The sequence below is a fragment of the Brachionichthys hirsutus genome, chromosome 4, assembly GCF_040956055.1.
Source record: "Brachionichthys hirsutus isolate HB-005 chromosome 4, CSIRO-AGI_Bhir_v1, whole genome shotgun sequence".
NCBI lineage: Eukaryota > Metazoa > Chordata > Actinopteri > Lophiiformes > Brachionichthyidae > Brachionichthys > Brachionichthys hirsutus.
This window is the reverse complement of record NC_090900.1, coordinates 16,415,115-16,435,823: the sequence shown is the minus strand read 5'-3', so window position 1 is coordinate 16,435,823 and position 20,709 is coordinate 16,415,115.

Sequence of the window (20,709 nt, the reverse complement as noted above, 5' to 3'; positions counted from 1 at the left end):
CAAAACGGAGGTGAGTTTGAAATCTTCTGCTTTTTATAGAATAAATGTCATTATTTCGATTAGCCCCGTCTCTCTGATTGATACGCATACATTAGCATAATGCTAATGCGGCACAGTGAGGAGGAGCGTAGCGTCACACGAGGAAGACGCAGGAGTCACAAGTAAAGAGGCGCATTCTGCAGGTACAGCAACACGTCAGGCGGAAAGCGGCATGGCCTTCGCTTGAACAGGTCGCCTCGCGCTACAAGAAACATCGTCTGATCTAAACCAGCCGTGGCAGCTGCTACAAGGGGGTTTTAATTGAATGATTATTGTATTAAATAGTCGCTTTTAATGGAGCGTGCACCGCTGCGATTATTTCCGCCTTAAGAACCTGAAGCCTGGGCAGGTCTTCGCTGCGGGCCGTTTGGTTGCCTTCCAGCTGAGTGGCTGCTGTGGGTGTGAAGTCGGCTTCTCGTCTGTGGAGGGTTACAGTAAAGACACGAAAAGACAGAAAGAACGCGTTTATTACACCCTGCTACTATTGCAGTGGTTCTCAAATGGTGGGGCGCGACCCCCTAGTGCGATGTCAGGGGGGGCGCCTGTAACCGCGGAGAACATGCTTTTTTTGCCGTACTAGATTAAAGTGTAATTGCACATCCACTCCAGTAGTTGGCAGTGGCGCCCTGATTGTCAGAGTGCGCGCAGGGAGTATTAGCTCTATGGTGCTAATATGGTGCTAATGCTATGGTGCAGAGCAGGCGATATGAAGAGCAGTTGTAAACAAACCCTCAAGGGACGGCGTGGAGAAATATTTAACAGACGGAGATGATAAAACAAAGGAAGGTCAGTCGAAAGCCAAGACGAGGAAATCTGACGTAGCGTCCGTAGCGTCCGTAGCGTCCGTAGCGTACGTAGCGTCTGTAGCGTACGTAGCGTATGTAGCGTACGTAGCGTACGTAGCGTCCATAGCGTACGTAGCGCACGTAGCGTACGTAGTGTCCGTAGCGTACGTAGCGTACGTAGCGTACGTAGCGTACGTAGCGTACGTAGCGCACGTAGCGTACGTAGTGTCCGTAGCGTACGTAGCGTACGTAGCGTCCATAGCGTACGTAGCGCACGTAGCGTACGTAGTGTCCGTAGCGTACGTAGCGTCCGTAGCGTACGTAGCGCTTGGCTTCACCGTGACTACGGTGGGAGACGAGGGAAGAGCTGACTTCCTCATTTTGCTAAAAGAAAATCAGCACAATTGTTTTTTTCATTTTGGTTTTGTAGGTTAAAGTGTTTTATATTTTGTGCTCCTGAGTTAATGTTGCTGATCAATTTTAATGTATTATTATTTATTGATGTTATTTAATTTAAACTACAATTTTTACAATTAAATAATAAATTAAGGATGAAAAAAATATTGCAGGCAAATTCATGGTAATAAAGTTATTCTTTGTTGTAAGTTGATCTATATTTCTTTTTATGTTAATAAGGATTCAAGAGTGCTTTTTAGGGGGGGGGGGTCGCGAAATGTTTTTTTCTTCCTAGGGGGGTCGTAATTGAGATGCACTGGACTATTGTAACATGCATGGAGGGGGCATATGGAGTGGTTGGGGGGTGCCTGGCTCAAGTACCTCGGCAGTGGCCTGGAGGCGGACTGGCCCCTCTCCAACCACCAGTCCACACTCCATAGCTCATCTGGGCCGGGACGTGAACCTGCCAACTGGTGGACTCGCCGCTTCCCAACCAACGGATCCGAGAGCACTGAGGGAAGCTAAGGCGCTAACGGTTGCCTCACCGCTCAGGGAAGCTAAGGTGCTAATAAAAATGAGTAAAATAAGGCGGGCTTTTCCGTTTTGGGTTATTCAGAACACATCTTCTCTGACTGAAGAACACAAATCAAAAATTCAGATTTTAGCTGCACGAGAAAAGTAAAAGAGTTTGGAGACGGTCTCCAAGGTCGGGCCTCACGCTCCTGCAGAATAGACAAGTATCTGGGCCACGGCGTTGTGGCTGCAGGGCATGAAAAGGTGGTGGAGGTGGGCAGAAGCCTGGTGGGGGGCCGTATCCTCCAAAAACAACCGTCTAATTCACACAAATATGAGCACGGCTTGGTGTTCAGAGGAGGACGCCTCCGTTAGAGGTCGGACAGGACCCATCCGTCATTTCACCGAGGTCGTCCGGACTCTGGAAAACGAGTGAAACGACTGATGGCTTCTTTACTCTTCTCTCAAGTTAGCTTGTCATCGTTCTCCTTAAAGGCCCGCCCAAACACGAGTCCACCTCGTTCCCCCTCCTCTCCAAAATCCATCAGCACGCATCTCCGTCAGCGCTGAGCAGACTCCAGTCGGGTGCACCGAGCTGTCCAGGCTCACCCGACCGGCGGCGCTCCGACGGGGAAACGCTCGGCTGCAGAGGAACCTGCACGAAATTAAATTCTCCACTTGGCTGACCGGCGCGACTCGCCGCGGCCCGCCGGCCCGGGCCTTCATTATTCCTGCGCCGATAACTGACTGGAGGGATGTCTTGTCTGTTTAATGCCAGCTCAGCTGCTTCACGGGAGGAACGCCGCTATAACGCCGTGTTACCGTCGCTTCATTCATGTGGCTCACATTCTACCGCCCGTCAAGCCGCCCCCCAAAGATTCGCCGCTGCTCAGCCTTCTGCATCTGTGAGGAAACCGTTCAAGATAACCTGTCTGAAGTTTTCATTAAAGTGTCATTTAGATGTCGCATCGATGGTTCGGATTGGAAACAATAAAGGTGACCTTAATTGTAGCTCTTGGCTCGCGGCTGGTTCTCCGTGGAAAACGTCTCAGACGCATCTCCTCGCTTTGGGAGCCAAAAGGCAGCGGTGAAGAATACCCGGTGACACGATGCAACGGCGTGCGGCGTGCGGCTGCATTCAAGAGCACCGAGGTAAAGGTGTGTGCACCCTAACGCCTGACCACGCTAACGCCTGACCACGCTAACGCCTGACCACGCCAACGCCTGACCAAGCCAACGCCTGACCATGTTAACGCCGGACCAAGCTAACGCCTGACCACGCCAACGCCTGACCACGCTGACGCCTGACCACGCTGACGCCTGACCACGCCAACGCCTGACCAAGCTAACGCCTGACCATGTTAACGCCTGACCACGCTAACGCCTGACCACGCCAACGCCTGACCACGCCAACGCCTGACCAAGCCAACGCCTGACCATGTTAACGCCTGACCACGCTAACGCCTGACCACGCTAACACCTGACCACGCTGACGCCTGACCACGCTGACGCCTGACCACGCTGACACCTGACCACGCTAACGCCTGACCAAGCTAACACCTGACCACGTTAACGCCTGACCACGCTAACGCCTGACCACGCTAACGCCTGACCACGCTAACACCTGACCACGCTAACACCTGACCACGCTAACACCTGACCATGCTAACATGGATGCTGTTGTCTTATTGGCAACACAAACACATCAAGCATAATCAAAGCTTCAGTTCAAAATGATCCCGAGCGAATCGTAATAAGAGTCCAAAAGGCCCAGCGTTTGGAAGTCATGGAGCGTCGCCCCCCCCCCCCCCCCCCTCTGTGTAACCACAAAGCCGATAGCGTCGGGACAAAACGCTTTCAAATGTGACAATTGATCGCTTTTTGAGGTAGTTGCTGCTTGATTTCATAATTGGTATAATTTTTCAGGAGTACATGAGTGTCATGCCGTGATGGGCTTTAGACCCTCGTAAGGCAGCGGCCCGGACTTCGACCTGCAGATCAATAATGTATTAAAACCAAGAGCCTATTGAAATAATCGTTTTTTGTTGTGGGCTTTTTCCCAAACCAAAGAGAGAAAACTGCAGCAAAGAGAAGCGTTTGATTCGACGCCAGGCCGTCGCTGTAGAGAGTAATGTTCTCATGTTGTTGGTTCCATGTGGAGCCCTCGATGGCGGACCATAGGGATTAGAACTCAGTAGAACATGCTAGGCTAGCCCACCATGAACATGCTAGGCTAGCCCACCATGAGTAATGTTCTCATGTTGTTGGTTCCATGTGGAGCCCTCGATGGCGGACCATAGGGATTAGAACTCAGTAGAACATGCTAGGCTAGCCCACCATGAGTAATGTTCTCATGTTGTTGGTTCCATGTGGAGCCCTCGATGGCGGACCATAGGGATTAGAACTCAGTAGAACATGCTAGGCTAGCCCACCATGAGGACAGGTGACGGTCGCCATAACAGGAAACATCCATAGCATAAAACTCAAACAATGGATGACACCATGTATGATGTCATTTTCGTGCACAGACCTCCCCCAAGCAGCGTTTCCTGAATTCACCAAGATCAGAACTTTTTGAGTTATCTTGCTAACGGCGATTACGTAACCCCCCCTCGGCGGAGGAACCGGTGATGAACTTCATATTCAAATCACCATGGAAACACTGACCCCCCCCCCCGGACCACCGCATCATGAATATATATTACGTTATGAAGATGTGATGACATTTAGAGCGACCACATTTAACAAACCTCCGTTTCGCTGCTAATGCTTTCTGTAGCGAGGGAAGCGTCTGAAACGATCCAAAGTAGACACTGCATGAGACGCCAGGGTCACACACACACACACACACACACAACACTGCATGAGACGCCAGGGTCACACACACACACACAAACACACTTCCTGTCTCCAGTCTAAATATTTCTGCTCTGCTCAGTCCGTGTGGCTTTGTTGCAGGTAGCAGGCCCGTTGGCCCCGCCCCCACCTCATTAGCGGATGCAAATGAAGCGGCTCCACGTGTTTAATATTTGGTGGCTGGCACGAGATGGAATGGAACCGCCGTGTCAGCGAGAGCGAGCTCAAGGCCGTCTCAGCTCTTTCACTTCGTATTGAGTTACTGTCACCGTTTATTTCACGGCGCCGGGACGACTGGCGTGAAAATGTTGTGTGATGCCTTTAAGGGCGGGGAAGTGTGAAGGGTATTGTTCACAGGAGGCTTTGGATTTATTTCCAGGCTCTGTGACAAAGCTTTATTGTCTTCCGTCGGCAGGATGTGGTTTCTTTACAACACAGCGGCAGCGTTTTATTGGACGGCGTCCTGATTGAGCCAACGTGAGCGCCGGCGAGCTCGCTGTTGCCGTAATATTCCGCTCATCGGCGCTGCACAGCTCCCAGGACGAGGCCTTGGTTGGACTAATCCCGATGATCCATAGCTGATCCCATGAGTCATCCGGGCCACAGCAAGGCGACGGCGGGGATTTGAGGCGAGCAGCCGCCTCTGACCAATCAGTGGACTCGTATCATCAGACTAGCGTTGGCTCTAATCAGCATGCGGGGCTGCAGGACCCGCTGGGACCTCATTAGAGATGCAGATCCTCCAGGAACCATCCGGCTCCACGCTTCCAGCTATTCCCAAGCGGTCCGGTCGCACCTGTCCGTCCGTCCGGTACAAACCAGGTGTGTCGCCGGGAGAACCTTTCACTGAGTTTGATCAGCTCTATAAAGTAATCTGTGATCTTTGACGGGCTAACCAACCACTGTGACATCACAGGCCTTTACTTCCTGTTTACTGACCTGTTCATGAATCAGGAAAAGAATCGATGTGAAGACACAGAACGAAAAACAGACGAACGGGAAGGAAACAACATCATTCCTGGGATCACAGCCCGATCCGGGAGGAAATGATCCCATCATTCATGCCTCGCTGTTGGGCTCTGGCAGCCATTGATTTGTGAAGGATACTCATTGACCAATCAGTGATCTGCCATGTGTCAGGTGACCTTTAAACGCCCCTGGAACCGTCGAGGAGATGTGAAGACATTTAATCTGTTTATCTGTTAAACCAAACAAACGTATGTTTCTTTAAGTGTTTGATTATATTTTTCATACGTAATTTATTTCCCATAAAACAACAAAGGACAAATTGAACCTCACTAACAGCAGACAAAAAAATGACGATGACAAGATATCAAACGGCTTCCTGTTCCGGATCCTGGGAGCAAAACAAACACATAAACAAAAGTCAGACTGACAAACCGGCCCACGATCAATAAAGGTGGACGTTTTAGAAGGGATTACGTTACATTATGGATAGCTGATAGATCCTGTGGAGGTTCTCCTGGGCTCTGGGCGGCCCGATCGGGCCTTGGTGAGGGTCGTGTGGAGGTTCTGCTGGGCTCTGGGCGGCCCGATCGGGCCTTGGTGAGGTTCTCCTGGGCTATGGGCGACCCAATCGGGCCTTGGTGAGGGCTGAGTGGAGGTTCTGCTGGGCTCTGGGCGGCCCGATCGGGCCTTGGTGAGGGTCGTGTGGAGGTTCTGCTGGGCTATGGGCGACCCAATCGGGCCTTGGTGAGGGCTGAGTGGAGGTTCTGCTGGGCTCTGGGCGGCCCGATCGGGCCTTGGTGAGGGTCGTGTGGAGGTTCTGCTGCGTTCTTGTTCTTCATTGTGTGACTGAGTGGGAAATGACAAAGTTCTGCGGCGGACAGGAAGTCAAAGAACTCCCACCGCCCCCTCAAAGAGCGTTCCGTTATTCCGAGGTGGGGGCTTTAAAGCGGCGTCTCAAACGTTACCCCGCCGTTCGAGATCATGAAAACCTCTAATTTCATGCAAATGAAGGCGCGGCTGGCGCTCGGTGCGAGCGGGGGCTTCCTTTGTGCTGCTGCTGGAGTGAGAGGCCGGAACAACATTCCAAGGATTCTTTAATTGCTATCTGAAATTATGTAAATCCCTCTGCCAGGCTGAGTGCAATTATCCGGCGCCGCTCGCTGCCAGCTTCGCTAATGTCTAACCAAATATCGCTGGCTGACATTTAGACGTGCTAATGCTAATGAGAATTCATTTCTCTTCCAAGACAATGGCCAGTGGAGAGATCACAGCGTTTCACACAATGTGGCTGCGAGCTCTGAGGTCCGCTTTAACGGTGATCCGGATTCCTCTATTTCTATTGGCTGAGAGCGGCCTTAGCATCAATTCATTGCAGAGCCTCGTCTTTAGCGGCGATTCTCCCGTTCCTGTTCCAGGGCTGTGATGCTGGGTCACGGTCTCCCTGGAACAGAGATGGATGGGGGCCGCCGGCTGGGCCTCCCCTGTGTGCCACGGAGAACACCTGTCCCGCTGTGCACCTCCCATCTTTACCAGGCCAAGGAGGAGTGCCGCGCCTCCGCATCACTTTACCCAGCCCAGCCGAGGAGGAACCCGGAGAACCGCATTCTGCATTATCAGGTGAATAAAATAAAACATCGCGACACCAACAAAAACAACAGCGTGATGATGTCATCGGTTGCTATCAAGCTAGCATGAAATCCTGGCGTCCGTCCGGAGGGAGAGTCCGGAGCGTTGATCTATATATTTATATCATTCCAGCTTCCTCCTAAAACATAGGAGGTCAACAAGTGTGGCCACGCCCACAGACAAAGATCAATCAAAGAAAACTTTATTTTAATGAATACCTGCCCCACCAGGTGAACCTGAGCTCCTGTTATCGGCTAGCTGGAGATGCTAACCGTTTAGGCTACGGAGGCTACGGAGGCTACGGAAAAGATTTCCGATCACAGAAAGGCGTCGGTGCGACCTTTAGAGTCCGGTGGCCTCACAGCTGTCACACCTGATGCCGTTCTCAGGTGTTGCTCTTCAGACGAGCGCCGCCGCTCTTAGCGAGAAACCTGCCTGATGAGAAACAAAGGTGCTGCTAACGATGTCGCCGCTGCCTTAGCATCGCGCGTTGTTCAGTCTGTTTCATATGGAGAACGACCGTCAGAGGTCACAGCCAATCGGCTTCAAGTGTTGGAAGCACCCCATTAGAGCGTTTCCATGCATGCTAATGCTAGCTGGGCTCCTGCTACCACTGCTAATGTGCTGCATTTGTAGGTGTTTACTATTGTATCTCACCCCCCCGCCACCCTCTCGCTAGCCTCCATCGTCCTGCCCCTCCTCCACCTGTACATCCATCAGAGGCCTGTCAGGGTGGAGGGGCTTCAGCGCCCATCAAGGCCCTCCATCTAACGCGAGCCGACACGTCATAATAACAGTAAGAGGCCTCTCCTGTCCGGTGTCACGCTTGCAGAGATTAGTTCCCCTCCACAAATCCCAGGTAATTTGCTTTTGCTGAAACACATTTGTAGATCGTATTCTCTCAGGTTAACTCGTTCACCGGCGGAGATGAGACGCTGGTCCTCGAAGCCCCGCCTCCTCTCATCCCGGTTAAATACACGTGCACGGGGTGTGTGTCCGTGTGCAGAGACGCACATATTATCCAGTGCTTTAATAAGAAATAATAACTGACTTTACTGGTGCAGCCATTTTTTAAATGCTGTCATGTGAGATGAGACGAGAATGAAGCAATAAAAAGGAGACGAAATAAAAACAGCTTCAACTGTAGATCATCGCCAGACGTTTAAATATCACCTTCTTTAATCTGGAAAATGTCGTTTGTATCGATAAAACACATCTTTAACAAGAAGGAACAACAGAAATATCAGAGATAATCCAGGCTCTACTTAATGTAAGTTTCAAATGCATTATCTTCATTATTTTTTTAAGTAATCTATTTAGTAATAGACATAATCACAGCTCATCAGTTTGGTCATTGACAGGGCTCGCTCCTCCTCCCTGTGGAGTGACAATGCTGATTACAGCGTCCCATAATAATCCTCCCAGTCACTTCAGTCACGATGAAACCAAAAACCTGCGGCTGATCAATGCAATGAAAATACCCAAAACACACGCATGCTAAATGCTAGCAGTGCTGTTTATGTGTATTATAAAATTGTGAATTTCAGAACAAAAATATCTCACAATGTTAAAAAAAAGTGGATCTGCATCAAAATTATATTATTTTGTGTAAAACTGACATAAATAAAGCAGAAAGATTTACCACCTTAATAATAAGATAATAACAAGGTAATAACAATAGTAATAATAATAACAATGAGTTAATGATAATGCTGTAATAATGAGGTAATACTGTAATGATAAGGTAATAATAATGAGTTAATAGTAATGAGTTAATGATAATGCTGTAATAATGAGGTAATACTGTAATGATAAGGTAATAATAATGAGTTAATAGTAATGAGTTAATGATAATTCTGTAATAATGCAGTAATAATGAGGTAGATATTTCGCCTGGACTTCACAGACCATCAGAAGGCTGAGGTTTAGTTCTCTACAGAATTCATGATCTTTGCTCTGCATGAGGGAATAAAACCAGACGAGTCACAGAAGGAGATCACAGAAGGAGATCGGGTTATACAGTTATACACAGACGAATACACTCGTCTGTGTATTCCTTTATTATACACAGAATAAAGGAAATACAAGGGAATCAAAAGTATCAAACATTTCCAGATGCTTTCTGACTCTGTTTCAGTTTTCAGGAGCTTTTCCAAACATCTCTGGAATTTAATGTCGACTTTGCTAAAATGCTGTGAACATCCCGGGGATGTTTCAGAATCAGAATCAGAACTGATCCGGATCCTGAGTCTGATTCTAAAATGCTGTGAACATCCCGGGGATGTTTCAGAATCAGAATCAGAACTGATCCGGATCCTGAGTCTGATTCTAAAATGCTGGAAAGACGTCACGGCTTGAATCCGTCTCCGGCCTGATGGACAGAAGTTGGGTTCTGTGCGGCTGTGAGCAGAACCGGACTCATTCTTTATTAACCTCGCACGACGCTCTAAATCCTCTCGCTGTCTGAAGGGCTGAGTCTCCTCACTGCTCGATCATATTTCATAAACACTGCATTTGAATTTTTATGTATAGAGTATGTAATATTCATGATAAACTGAATATGTAAATAGGCAAGCTTTATTTATGAGCCGCCGCAGAGTCCTGCTCTTAACTATTACTTCGTACGATAAGATGGATCGACCAAAATGTTGGAGGGAATTCTGCAGGAGCCGAGGAATGATTGATAATTAACAACTTAATCGATACGGGTTGGTCATAATTCTCCTGCCGTCCTCTGAGTTGTTTTCAAGGCTGAAAAATAAATGCTATTTCATCCTAAAAAATGTCTCCGTCTGCTTCCACCGCAGCCGGATGAGCGTTTCCTGCATGCTGACTTCTATTAGGATGTATCGCAGCCGGACCGGAATCTCTACACTTTGATTTGAGTGAATTGGCCAGGAACGCATCCAGAACTAGTCAAGGGTGTATCTTTTAGCCACACAGTTAATCCTAATGCTGCATTCCATTACATTCCCATCCTGTAAGTGCTTCGGAAAAACACACCCCATCCTGGAAGCAGGCCGGTCTTATTGTTGAGAAAGTGGTTAGCATGCGGCGGACGGTCCAAATCCGGTTTTACATCCACTTATGGAAATCCATTGTTCCTCGAGCATTTCCACAGACAAACCAATATATGCTGTTCTAAGAGGTCCAGGACCTCAATTACATCAAAAGCAGTTTGTCCTGCAGCCGGGAGCTGCGGACGGGCTTGAATGTCAATGCTACCCCCTTGTGGTCCCGCCGGGGACTACACCCGACAGTGAGACAGCCAGCAAGCAGCCTCCTCAGGCCGGGACTGCGTGGCGTGCGTGCATCTCATGATGTAGTTTCTGAGAAAAATGAATACAACATTAAGAACATTCACTTTGAATTTCAAAGAACAAATAGTAACAATTTAGAAATGATGAGTAAGTCTCTTTTTGTATTGTCGTCCGGACAACCAATAATCCGATGGAGGTTAACCCTCCACGGAGCTCGAGGAAGAACGTCCCGCACGGCTTCCCCGTCAATAATACGGATTAAATCCAGGACTGGGGGGTCCTTTAGCAGCCGAGGGGCTGTAATCCCAGCGCCAGCTGCAGATCTCTGGTGTCGGGTTGTGATGCTGCAGAGGCAGATGTGCTGTCAGCGGAGCCGCCGTCCTCCCGCCGTCCTCCCGCCGTCCTCGCCCCGGTGAGAGGAGAGCATCCAGCCTGCTATTGTACGGACTTGAAAGGAAATAATTAGACGCACAGATACAGGATCTGCAGAGGCTGGAAGGCTCGGCTGTCACAGAGGCAGAAAGGAAACGGGCTGAGCCTCTGAAGCGTTCGGAGGACTCTTTATTTGCTCTCCCTTCAAAGACGCTGAAGCTTTCAGAAGGTTTCCTTCTTTGTTTCTGCAGCCGAGGAAAAACAGGAGCTGCCTCACAAATATTCCTATTTTATTTAAAATGAGGAGCATTAAAAACAGACCTCGGGAAAAAGCAGCAGATCCTAAATCTCCTCCTTCTGATCAATAATAAATGATCATTAATGTGTTTACAATAATTACAGGAGAATATCTTATGTTTCCATCATCTTCACCAGAAGAGGGACGAAGGGAATCAATCATTTGAATAAATGTTGATTCAGGCCGGTCATAAAGAGATCAGTGAGAGCAACAATTTAGGAACCCTTTATACGATGTGTTATGATGGCTTTATAGTGCATTATAAAACATTTATAATGCTTCATGAATATAGTCATAAAGTGAATAAAATCAACGTCGTAAAGCAGACAGACTTTAGTCAGCGTCTGGTCGAAGCGTCGTAAAAGATGAGCTTTGGAATATGTTACGACTGCGTGCTGGAAAAAGCCCGCTTTAATGATCAGAGTGATCAAATATCTAACATTAAATACAATCAATAAAGATGGTTTATGATGATTTAATCAATCAGGTTATTTCATTTATTCACCTGCAGTAAAACGCAGACTGAACAGAAACACGTGACTAATAATCACGGATTAATCTGTTGGGTTTAATAAGCATGTTCTGATTCATCATTGATTATTACAAAGATTGTTATTTTACCGTTATTAGCTCTTAAAGTGCATCTGCAATAACTGATCAATAATCATTGATGCAGAATATTGTGTTTCCTATGATGTCATATTCAATCTGCTTGTAGATAACAGAAACATTTTTGATTTTAAACCTCCAGAGGGAGTTTGGGTCACGTGACCTGTCAGCTGTGGGGCGGGGCCGTCCTGTCAATCGCAGGACACGTGACTGCAGGAGTCCCCGCCTCTCCTGTCATTGATACCTCCCATTGACGTTCCTTCACACCGATCAGTGAACTGAAACCATTTCATTCCGGGTGACGCGCACGCGCGTGTGCGTCATCCGGTCCCAGATCCGCGTCTCTCCCGTGGCTCACGTTAAAGAAGAGGAATCGTGTTTGTATTACTTCCTCCGTGACCTTCGGTCCACGCGCGTAAACACGTGACCTGATAGCGCGCTGCCGCGGCGTTATTGATGTCATATAATCATCCCCCCCCCCCGGGATCCAGGCGGCGCACAAACATAACCAACATACATATTTAGATTTATTTGTCTGCAACTGTCCAATAAAACATATCCGGTGCGTTTGCGTCCCCGTCCCCGGTCCCGGTCCCGGTCCCGTGGGAGTCGCTGCTGCTGCGCTTTCAGCCTGCAGGGACCGGGATGTGAGGAATGTTCAGGCCGCCTAAGTGTTGGACTCTAAAGGCAGGAGGAGGAGGGTTCGCATCCCGACAGCCTGGGGGGGTTAGGAGCGGGTCCCCTCCATCCCTTTGTCTCCTTTTATTCCTCGCTCTGCCTCAATGAAAGCCGCTGCATGTTTCCCATCAGGGCGGAGGAGCCGTTAAACCGGGCCCGGTAATGAAACAAGTCGCCTGCGCGTGCATGAACTCTTTTATGACGCGCTTATGAAGTGGCGCTGAGAGCCGAGGCCTCGGTGCGTTCACGGTCCGTGCTCATGCCGTCCACACGTGTTCCGGGGTGTTTGTGGTGGGCGGGGCCCCTCCGCGACCACGCTCATGCGTGCGTCACTATAAAAGGCATTTACGTAATTGTGCGGTGATGAAAGGGGCTCAAGGTCTTTACATAAAAATGCAATAAATGGTGCGTTTCCTCAACGGTGCACGTGCACAGATACCGGGAGGGAGGGTGGCGCGCGAGCGCTGCTGAAAGGAGCGTGCATGAGATACCGGGAGGGAGGGGCGGCGCGCGAGCGCTGCTGAAAGGAGCGTGCATGAGATACCGGGAGGGGTGGCGCGCGAGCGCTGCTGAAAGGAGCGTGCATGAGATACCGGGAGGGGTGGCGCGCGAGCGCTGCTGAAAGGAGCGTGCATGAGATACCGGGAGGGGCGGCGCGCGAGCGCTGCTGAAAGGAGCGTGCATGAGATACCGGGAGGGGTGGCGCGCGAGCGCTGCTGAAAGGAGCGTGCATGAGATACCGGGAGGGGTGGCGCGCGAGCGCTGCTGAAAGGAGCGTGCATGAGATACCGGGAGGGGCGGTGCTGATTTAATACGCGGCTCGAGGCGTGGTGAGGGGCGGCGAGGCTGGGCGAGGCTGGGCGAGGCTGGGCGAGGCTGGGGGAGGGCGGGGCGGTGAGGCTGGGTGAGGCTGGGCGAGGCTGGGCGAGGCTGGGGGAGGGCGGGGCGGTGAGGCTGGGTGAGGCTGGGCGAGGCTGGGCGAGGCTGGGGGAGGGCGGGGCGGTGAGGCTGGGTGAGGGCAGGGCGGTGAGGCTGGGTGAGGCTGGGGGAGGCTGGGTGAGGCTGGGTGAGGCTGGGCGAGGCTGGGGGAGGCTGGGTGAGGCTGGGTGAGGCTGGGCGAGGCTGGGGGAGGGCGGGGGAGGCTGGGGGAGGGCGGGGCGGTGAGGCTGATCACGGTTTTCCTTTATTCCCGGCCGTTCTGCAGCACCTGAGCCGTCGCTATGGCGCCGAGGCAGCCTTCTGAATCCAGACACCTGAATAGATCAAAGGGAAGCTGCTGCTCTTCCACTGTGGTGGGGGGGGGGGGGGGGGTACATCAGCGCCTTGTTTATTTACTTTTCCCACATGCCAGAAAAGGTCAGAGTCGGAGGATTATTCTGCTCGGCCCGAGTAGAACTCAATAAAAGCCCAGCGATGACAACGATATCATCCATATTTTAAGCAGCTGGCACGGGGGGAGGGGGGGAGGAGGGGGGGGGGGGCTTACACCAGGGTGCCAATTATTCCACTTCTCCGGGTTTCTGCCGGCGCTCAGGTGCACCTCCTCCCAAATAAAGCCTTTATTCAGGCAGCGATCGTTCACCAGACAGGTAACAAACAACATTTACATTTAGCTGCGCTTTCATCACCGGGCGAGAGCTAATGCTGGAGGGGGGGGGGGGGGGGCAGATTCACAGCAGCTTAAATGCAGATGTTTTTCAGGATCCGGTTTGTTGTCCCTCTGAGGACTTGTTAAAGTCGGAGCAGCACCGTCTGAGCTCTAATCCTGATCTATTATTAATCTATTATTAATCAGGTCTTCCTGCACAACTTTTGATTCTTCAGTGCAAAAATGCACGAAGTTTGAAGATTCCGGTTCCCTACCTGTGTGTGATAGCAGCTGTTAGCTCATAGCATGCAGGTGTTGAATCCATCATCGAAACGAACGTCTGCTTCCACTGAGGCTCCTCCCAGTTTAATCCTGGAAGCCGGTCCAAGGCGATGATGAAACGCCCCGAAGCACGGCTCCGTGAACGACGGTGGAAATGGTGTTTGTTTGCAGCGTCAAGCTATGTCAAAGGAGGAAGAGGAGGAAGAGGAGGAAGAGGAGACGTTCGTGATTCCACAAACGGAAGAGGAAGAAGAGGAAGAAGAGGAGGAAGAGGAGGAAGAGGAGGCGTTTAATGTCAGCGTGGCGTTTCTTCTGTCGAAGTCGTTCCTTCTTTCAGGAACACCTGAGACTTGTTTTTTCACGGATGTGGATGAGATGGATGAAAACCAGAACCAGTAGGGGGCAGTGTCGATAGACAGATGTAAACGGAAGCAAAGAAGAAGACAAAGCGAAAGGGCCCGCCTTCCTCAGGTCCGCCTCACATCCAAACTGAAACCTGACGTGTTCGTTGTCCTGATCAATAACCCCGATGCGTCTAGACGTCACCTGCCTCCTCAGCGGGATCTTCGCGCTCCTCTTCCTCGCTTGGTAAGAAGATCGTCCAGCCCGGTCCCGACAGACTGCAGCCTGATTGGCTCGGACAGTGACTGACTGCACATCCGATTCGCTTCAACTCCGGAGCCGCAGCTTATTATCTCAAATGCACGAGATGTGTGTGCACGAGGGGCGTGACCAGCCGGGGCATGCGCCGGGGCATGCGCCGGGGCTGCTGGGAAAGTAATCAATAAGGGATTGTCTCTTGTAGTTTAGGTGGACACATTATGACAGAGCTGAAAATTAACCAGGCAGATATTAATAATAATGGGAATCAGAGGCTCATGGGTGACACTGGGGGGGGGGGGGCTGGCACCGGGCGCGCCGCTTCCTTTTGAAGCGGCGGCCAAACCCCATCGTTAAAACGGTTTGCTGCTCTTACGGCGCCTCGGGGCGCGGCGTTGGATCACGCTCTCAAGCTGCTCGTGGGTTTGGCGTCTGAAAATCAATAAAAGATCATTTCTCATTGATCCTGATAATAAGCAACAAGCTGGAACACACGTGATCCTCTAACGCGGCTGAGAAGGTCAAATGTTCATGGACTTCACGCAAAGACCCGCCCACGGTTCGGGCCTTGCTCTAGGCTAGCGCATCGCAGTCATGCTAAACAGGCGCTATGCTAATGCTCCCTGCTGGTCTATGATCTGATCCAGGAGCAGATTCTGTCTGGAGTTTAAACTGGTGTCTTCTCCACCGTCCCACGCCCGCATCAGAACCACAGACAGGAAACAGGAAGTAGGCGGGGCCTGATGCAGGTCATTGCGGGTGAAAACGACCAGCACGACGCCACCACGCCGTCGTGCTGGAACGTGCTCCATGAGTAAACAGGAAGCTGCCATACAGGCTTGATGAAGACGCGGAGCCTCCAACAAGCAGAAACATCTTGCTGCATCACATAAGGAGGATTCATGGCGGCGGCGAGCCGACAGACGGGATCGGACAGATTCTCCTGCCTCGTCAATTAGTGGCGTGGTGGGAGGAGTTAACAAACTGCATTACAGGCCATTACAGATGCAGTGCCATTGCTTATTTACACCCCTATAAAACGCTGGCTCCCCGGTGGACCGGGCTCGCTTTGCTAGCTCTGATCAAATGTTCCCTCTAAATCACCACGGCAACCAAACAACATGTTAAACCGGAGTGAGCTGAGTGACAAAGTGCTGCGAGTGTAATAGATGTAAAGCTCCAGAAACAAAGGAAGTGTTAACGCTGTGTGTGAAACGTCGGGCGGTAGATCGCCCCCCCCCCCCCGGACGGATATTTAGCGTTCGCTAGCGGGGGGCGCCCAGGAGCACGCTCAGCACTTTTCTTGAACTTTCATGTTGCAGGCATCTGGAGCAGGACCTCCTCCCACCCCACCCCGGGAATCACCCTGATATTAATGGCCGCCCTTGCAGAGCCGCCCACCTCAGCATAAAGCCCCCCCGGGACGCCGACGGCCGCTTCTTCATGACGCCACGCTGACATTGTGGCGACTTCAGAAAACCACCTGAATAACATCCATCACCTTCTGAGTCACCTGAAGCAGCGTGTAGCGGTTTGACACGCCGCCCTCCGGGTGTCTGCTACCTTTATCCCAGAGGTCAAAGGTCAGAACACCAGATGGTCCTCAAAGCAACAGCTCACCCCAAAACGCCGCTCCGGCCATTTTTAGCTCGCCGGCGCAGCGACGGAAGACAGATCGTCTCCCGGTCCGCAAAGCATTCCAGCCAAGCAGCAGCTGGAGACGGGGACGGGGACGGGGATGGGGACGGGGACGAGCTGCACTGTGAGGCGGAGCCTCTTAGCTTTAGCCGTGAAGCTAACACGGCGTTCCGTCGGTTGCAGATGATAAAGACTGAATATTAACGCGGGGAACAGAACAGCATGGAGGACATGCATGCTGCGTCCGGATGGGGACACACGCATGCCAGCTGAATCCCAAAGAGGGACAGGAAGTCCATATTGGACACACTTCCCAGAGCATGGAAAGTATGAAAGAGAGGACATCTTGTGTCATCTATCTTCCTGAAACGCTGAAGCCGTGACAAAGTGGAGGAGAAATGATGATAAATGATTTCGTCCATATCTGTAATCCTCCGTCTCCACTCTGCCGTGGTTGATCCGCTTTGTGCTCATTTAAATAACGCTCCGAAGGCCAGGTTGGGGCAACCGCACATGTTAATACCCCCCCGGGGGAAGACCGTCGAGGCGCCTCTTTGTGGATGAGAGGACAATATGTGGACGCCGCTGCTATCCAGAACACGCCGCATGCAGGGACGGAGACACGTCTCCTCCCAACACGTCTCAGTTCTCATCATGTTTGAAGTTTGATCAGGAAGGCGGAGCGTGTTTTAAACTCCGCCCATTAAAGACTCGTTCTCGCCTGGCGAAGATGCCAACGCGCTCCGGCCTGACCTCCTGGCTTCAAGCTTTATTCCTCCAGGAGGAGGAGCTCTGTGTCGAGATGGATCCCACTGAATCTGCTCGGAATGGTGGCCGGGTCGGGGAGGAGCCGGTTTGGGTCCCAGTAACGGGACAATCCTTTGATCTCTGGTCACAGAAAGAGTTAAACCAAGCATCTCCACACGCTGGATGCTTTTAGTTCCTCTCTCTGGGCGGGACGCGTCGGTCACAGCGGCAGCAGAGGCCTCCGGTTCCGGTTCCACACGGACGGACCGCCTGGCGACGCCGTCGGTCACAGCGGCAGCAGAGGCCTCCGGTTCCGGGTTCCGGTTCCACACGGACGGACCGCCTGGCGACGCCGTCGGTCACAGCGGCTGCAGAGGCCTCCGGTTCCGGGTTCCGGTTCCACACGGACGGACCGCCTGGCGACGCCGTCGGTCACAGCGGCCTCCGGTTCCGGTTCCACACGGACGGACCGCCTGGCGACGCCGTCGGTCACAGCGGCTGCAGAGGCCTCCGGTTCCGGGTTCCGGTTCCACACCGGGATCCGCAGGGACGAACGGGTCAGACTGGAAGACAATGGCCCAAGAAGTGTTTGCAGAGTTATTGAGCACCGTTGCTAAGGTTACTATTTATCTCATGCCAGCCAAGTTGGCACGCACATCTGGCGCCGGGTACTTAGTGCAATTATTTATGATTTCCTCCAAGATTTAAAAGCTCTTCGGCCGGCCTTGTAACGCAGTAACTGATTGCACCGCTAATGTAATTAAGGAGAGATTATGATGTCCACGTGGCGCACCAGATGGTGGCGTTCACGGCGATGGGGGGGGCACAACCGGCACGCCGCTGCACAAGGGCAGCGAGGCGCAGTGAGTCGGAGCAGTCCAGACTCCCCAGCAGACGGAGGGCCTGAGAGTGTGTGTGTGTGTGTGTGTGTGTGTGTGTGTGTGTGTGTGAGTGTGGGTGTGTGTGTGTGTGAGTGTGCGTGTGTGTGTGTGTGTGTGTGTGTGTGTGTGTGTGTAGCTGTGTGTGTGTGTGTGTGTGAGTGTGTGTGTGTGTGTGTGTGTGTGTGTGAGTGTGCGTGTGTGTGTGTGTGAGTGTGGGTGTGTGTGTGTGTGTGTGAGTGTGTGTGTGTGTGTGTGTGAGTGTGCGTGTGTGTGTGTGTGTGTGTGTGTGAGTGTTTGATGATAAGTTGAGCGATAAAGTAAAAGCTGGTCAAAGATGATTTGTACTGGAATATAAATACCCGGGCCGGTCCGACTGTCATGCAGAGTAAAGTTTATTTACAACGGATGTTTTTATTTACTTCCATTTATACTAAGTCAGAGACAAAATGTCATAAATTACAGTAGAAGCAACGTAGAGAAATGGTCCAGGCGTACCTGCGTAAACACCTGCTCCGGTCACAAGCGTTTCTAAAGCAGACGTCGACGGAGGACCGATCTGTCGGATGACTAGACGTCGGATGATCGTCTAACTCCTACGACGGCGAGAACGATGCAGACGTTTCTCCTCCGACACGTTTTTAAAATGTCTGATTCTTGAAAGCGGATCAGTGATGGAAACTGTCACCACCGTCTGATCAGAGTTGGGATCCGAACCCACAACCTCTCGTGCACGTCAGTGAAATGCATCCCTCCGTGTCTCAGGTGCGTTCACACCTGGATCCCAGGTCTGTGGTCGTGTTTAACGGAGAACTCAAGCCGGACTCGTGAGCTCCATGTCGGGGCGAGAACCTGAAAGAGGATCCAGAGAGTTCTGAGTTCTATCAGAAGTTCCTCGTCACTTAACTCAGGTACGGCCACACCTGAACCGTACCTGTCATTCAGGGAAGCTCCACCTTATTTACTTTAAAGGGTGATTCCCTTTTGAGTCCGGTCGCGAGGAATCTGGCGCCGCCTCCGTTTCCAGCGTGTACGATTCAGCCAGGAAAACAGATGGCATGAATGGAAAATGAAATCTCATCATGTTTCAGGAGTTTTACCAGGCGAGGCAGCGGCGAGGCCGGACCGCTGTGACCTTTAATTAGAAGAAAAGGCGGGCTCCTGCGGGGGCCGTCAGGGTGGCTTTCTTAAAGCTCCTTATTATAAGCTATTCAGGAGACACAGAAACGGGGGGGTCACATATGAATCGAGACCTGCAGATTTCTACCCGGCCCATAATGGGTTCACGCAGGTGACGGGGACGTGGGGGCGCAGCCGATTTCCCAGGTTTGAGACCGGGATATTATTACTCTCGGGGTGGTAACACAGAAATCTCCATCTTCAGTCCCCTGACTAGTGTCAGCAAATTACAAAACGCAGCCAGTGACCTTTACACGGCGAGGGGGGGGGGCGCTGCTTCGGATCATTTGCTGAAAGTCGTGCGCTGAGGTGTAATTTTGGTCCGGGGGCTCTTCTGTCTTCCTCTGATTACCCGCCGCGGCCAAGCCGGGATGTTTGTGCGCCGCGCACACGACACGATGATCCACTATTTATGGGGTCGACTTTAACTGAGACGGAACAAAGAAACCACTTTTAATGAAGCTTTTCAAAATGCCAGCTGTAATGCTCGGCGTCCTATACGCCCCCCCCCCCTACAGGAACCCGCCATGGCCATCATGCATCCCACAATCCTCGGCGTTTAAAACAGTGTAATAGCTGATGGCTTCCACAGCTAGCAGGCGCTGCTGAGCGCTAGCTTCCTCACCTCGTCCATGATTAGAGCATTACCTCAGCAGGTGCGCCTCTTCTCAGCCCCAGCACCTGTCCACGGTTTCATCGAATCAACTTCAGCATTCGACATAAAGCGAGCGCGCCTGTTTGTGGGGGTTCGACACCTTGATGTGGAAGCATGTGTGAGGCGGGTGGAATGAGCGCCTCCCATTCGCCGTGGTAACGCCTCTCCTACCGTGATTTGTTGCTAATGTGGACAAACTCAAAGCTACGATACTTAGCAGTGAGCAGAATGGAGTACGAGCTGAAGTACGGCATCGTAGAAGTACACAATAAACCTGCAGTACTTATCTGTAGTGCTCTATGACTAGTTGTAGTTCCCTGTGATGTCATTACGAGTATTTTTACCATGTTTGTTTGTTTGTCAGCAGGATTACTTAAAGAGTCATGTACTGATTCTGATGAGCGTTTTTCAGAGGTACGTTATGGTCCTGATCCGATTCTGGTGGTGATCCGGATCATCCTGCGACCCTCTGAAGGATTCTTGGTAGATTTAAAGTTCCAACATGGATAATGTCAACAACAAAAGCTGACAGCATCACCAGATCCAGATCTGGATCCAGGTCCGATTCTGAATCTCGTGATCCAGAATTTTTAAACTTCCTAATATTGATCCAGACTGACCTGAGATCAGATCAGATCAGTGAATGTAGTTTAAATCATGTGATGTAAATACAGGAAATGGCTTTGCTGTTAGCACATATCTAGCAGAGAAGCTAACGATGAAGCCAGTTTCACACAAGAG